The sequence below is a fragment of the Capra hircus genome, unplaced genomic scaffold (genome assembly GCF_001704415.2).
Source record: "Capra hircus breed San Clemente unplaced genomic scaffold, ASM170441v1, whole genome shotgun sequence".
Lineage (NCBI taxonomy): Eukaryota > Metazoa > Chordata > Mammalia > Artiodactyla > Bovidae > Capra > Capra hircus.
The window spans coordinates 12,791-16,879 of record NW_017190037.1 but is presented as its reverse complement, the minus strand read 5'-3'; the positions used below and the strand labels follow the sequence as shown (position 1 = coordinate 16,879).

Sequence of the window (4,089 nt, the reverse complement as noted above, 5' to 3'; positions counted from 1 at the left end):
CCCTGTAAGCAAACATGGAAGTATATTTCTCCTCCATGCCCTAGCTGAAAACACAAATAGCGTGTACTAAGCACGGTGTTTGCTACATGTTGCTTTTATTTATTTGACAATGCCGGGGAACTGCCCTCCCTCAGGACGTACTTTCCTGCACAGCAGGCACTGGTGGATGATGTAGTATTATAATGCTTTTTGCCATCCACATGGGGATGAACACTGATATGCAAGAAGATGGACACTGGGATTCAGGAAAAAAAAATTCTCCACAGTATAAGCTGTGGGAAATTTAGCGTGACTTATTACACCAACAGATCTTATGAAACAGGAGCAAAAACTGCCTTCGTGACTTGATAGTACCTGAAGGACTCAAATTCAGAGACTCATAAGACCTTACCCCCAATTTATTGGCATAAACTTCTTCTAGGGGGTGAGGAAAGCCATCTAAGTGTGTCTCCTGATATTTCATTTTATTTTAACATGTTCAGGAGCAAAACAAAGACTATGAAACAAAAGACACCTTCAAGCACGGGTGGTTAGGTGATTTTAAATTCTTCATCAAAAGTATAATTTTCTCCTAAAATAAAATGCGATTTCTGCTTCCGAATAAATACAAAGAGTGTATGGACTTCCTCAGCAGTAGTAACTGGTAATTAGAAAGCTGAACAAAATGCATGAAACGAACCCTGAGTCAGAATGCTTGGCCAGAGACAACCTGGAAACCAACCCCATCACCATAAAACCTGAGACTGCAGGTCACGTGGTGGAGAGGCCCCTGGGGCTTCCTCACCTGCTGCTGTCCTCCCGGGCGCCCCTCCAGCCAAGTCTCTTGCTTTGTCAGCACGTGTGAGCCCACTCTAGGGCCCTGGAGAGGGTTCCCCTTCCTGCAACGATAAGAGGAACAGTGTCTACTTGCTCACCTACCATTGGGAATTAGAAAGCTGAACAAGATAGGAAACTGTTCTCAGACCCTGAACAGCAGGCAGTGTGGGGTTCCAGGGCTAGGTTCCTTGCGTGAAGGTGAGCACACACACCAACCTGATGACTCCGCCGCTCTCTGCCTTCAGGCGGTCTTCATGCTGCAACTGCAGGCAGAGGAGCCCATGAACATTCTGGCAGAATCTGAATTGAGAACAGGGTGAGCTGGGAGGCCACCGAGGCTGTGATCTGTGTGGCAGGGCGTCAGAAAGGAGGGAGCTACTCACAGAAAAAGTTCCACAGCTGCTGAATGATCCCTTTGAGTCTTCGAGTATCAACCGGAGGACACACAGCTCAGATTCCGTAATGAATAAAAACACAAAACATAAAATATTGGTCTCAAAGCAAAAAATAAAACAATTCCTTCCAGAACAAATTTTTTTCAAAGTATGGCAATTAAATGAAGGCTAGTGAGCAGTACACACATACATAAATAGATGTTTCTAGAACGCAATTTTTAAAAGATGTCTAAACCTCTTGTCACGCCAATTTTCGAATTCTGCTGAAAAACTGAAAAGAGTAATGTGGAACTAGGTCTTTGCATACAAAAAGGCATTCAAATAGCTTTAGTATCATTTCTTTCAAAAATTTTTTCATCGGGAAAAATTGTTTTTCCATTTTCTGTTGGTTTCTGCCATACGACAATCCAAATTAGCCATAATTACTTACATATGTAGTTTATATTTGTATATCACTTGCTTCTTGAGCCTCTCTCCCCTCCTTGAATAGCTTTAGTTTTAGGATGGAAAAGTTATAAAGAGCCCTATAAATAGGAAAGCCTTAATTTTAGACGTGTTCCTCACTCAATATTATGCTTCCGTTATGTTTATAAAAGACCTTAAAATACAGATCAGGAAGTGCATTTCCGGGCTACTATCTGGGTTGCAAGGGGTCAGCCGGCACCACTTGCATTAGGCTGAGGGGGTACGCAGAGGAGTGGTAGAAAACCAGGAAGGCACGTCCTGCTCAGAGCTAGTGATGTAGGGAAGCTGGAGGCCGGCTGCGGGGAAGAGAGGCGCCCCTGGGATTGCTTAGAGGAGCATGTTCCCCCCCATGTTTCCAATTGGAAAGGATACGGGAGCAAAGCCACTGACCGAAACTGGACCTTGAGGCCTATGGCAGCGGAGATTGGGGGTCTGGATTCCCAGATGGCTGCTGGCGGGGAATGGGGGCCAGGCCTCCTGGGTTGTAGTTTTCTGTGGTTTTAAAGTACTTAGACATACTGAAACTCCTCTTTGGTCATCTTCAACTGAGCAGCTGTTGTGTGGATAAACTTCATAATTACAGACAACAGTAATAATTACCGTAACGTCGAGTAACAACGCTAATAGTAATTTTCATTATTATAGATTTCTTTCACCTACTAAAACCTGCTACTGCTGCTAAGTCGCTTCAGTCGTGTCCGACTCTGTGTGACCCGGATAGACGGCAGCCCACCAGGTCCCCCGTCCCTGGGATTCTGCAGGCAAGGACACTGGAATGGGTTGCCTACTTCCTTCTTCAATGCCATGAAAGTGAAAAGTGAAAGTGAAGTCAGTCAACCCTATGGACTGCAGCCTATCAGGCTCCTCTGCCCCTGGGATTTTCCCAGGAAAGAGTATTGGAGTGGGTTGCCCCTACTTTCTCCCTACTAAACTGCATTATAGCAAATTCAAAAAGCACCAAAGTTTGTCTGGCTATCTAGTCGACCTGTCGGCGGTGATCACCCAGCTGCAACTACACAGCATGAACGCCACCGCGACAAATCCGGATCGTAGGGCGCAGAAGGCACAGCATCAACCACTCGTTCCCTCCGAGTGCGCTGGAGGTTGCATTTCTCTCCCGCATCCTCCCGTTCACGAGGCTTTTCTGACACTAAAGGGGCGCCAGGCTCGCGTTTCCTTAGGACCCTCCACGTGACGGCCGCGGACGCTTTCTGTGCCTCAAGCATTTGTTTGGCACTTCTGACCGCCGAACCCAGGCAGGACTGGAGCCGCGCATGAGGCTCCCTTTTTACTCGCTCGCTGCGTTCCCTGTTAACACGCGCGGTGAGGGGATTCGTGAGTGTGGGGTCCAGGGCCGCAAAGGGAAAAGGTGGGACAACAAGCGGTCCCCGTGTAGACACAGCCGGCCTCGTATGATCGCAGAGCCTGGAGAAACGACAGTGGGCGTCGGGGAGGCAGCTTCCCCGCCTCCCGTCTCTGTTGCGGACCTGGGCCCCAGGCGGCGACAGCCCGCGTGCCAGCCGGGCGCGCAGCCAGCGTCGCCTTGTTCCGCGCGTTCGAACCGTCCCCACTCCAGGGGGGAGGGCCGTGATCCAGGACAGCCGACGGATACAAGGCAACTCTCAGCTGAGACGGAAAAACTGAACAACGTGGCCCAGGACACCGCGTGGGCACCGTCAGTCTCAGCCGCGAACTATAGCCCGGCGGTACCCGGGGACCGAAGAAACGTCTCAACCGCTCCCCAGCTCCTGGAGACACGGGCCGGCCTCGTCACGCAAGCCTGCCCGCTCCAGTCAAGCGGGAGCAGGACGCGTCCAGGCCCGCCAACGAGCTCTCCGAGAACGGTACGTGCTGGCTGGCCAAACCTCGGAGTGTGGAGCGGGGATACCGAGGAAGGGAAACAAACGCCCTAAACGGTGACCCAAGAGTCTGGACGCCGAGCCACCAGCGCTCCGGCGGGAAAAGATCCTCTTTCTTCCCGTTCTGAGTCCCCGCGGACGGATGGGCGCGGGAGATGCTGGTCGACCCGAGCGAGCAGCCAAACCCGCCCGCACCGGCCCCAGGCAGCCGCCCAACACCCGGCAGATCCAATCTTCAGCAGGAGCAGGCGTGCCCAGGCCTCCGCAGCACCGGAGATATCGCCGCCAGTGCTGCGGGCCTCTGGAGCTCCCTTCCGCGTATGCCTGCTATATCGCAGCCCTTGTGAAGGTCGCCGAAGGAAAGAAACGCTCTGCAAGCGGCCGCCGGGGGCGCACGACAACCGGTTCGAGCGTCCCCGGGACGAGGCGCCGTCGCCGGCAGGCCGCAGTGGCGCCTACCGCCCGAACGCCCGAGCTCGCCGGGGGCCTGTGCCTCGGAGGGGGCTCCCCGCTCGGGACAGCACGGCGCGGAGCGGCCCAGGGCGGGCGGAGAG

The 4,089-nt window shown here is 52.5% G+C and overlaps 1 long non-coding RNA gene across 1 annotated transcript; it reads right to left on the bottom strand.

The window, feature by feature from the left end:
* Positions 1-789: 789 nt before the first annotated feature.
* On the bottom strand, positions 790-1,886 carry LOC108634782. The gene is made up of 3 exons (XR_001917692.1): positions 1,200-1,886; positions 1,033-1,116; positions 790-878 (listed from the first exon to the last, which is right to left on the bottom strand). It is a non-coding gene; the product is annotated as an uncharacterized LOC108634782 (long non-coding RNA).
* Between the last annotated feature and the right edge of the window lie 2,203 nt (positions 1,887-4,089).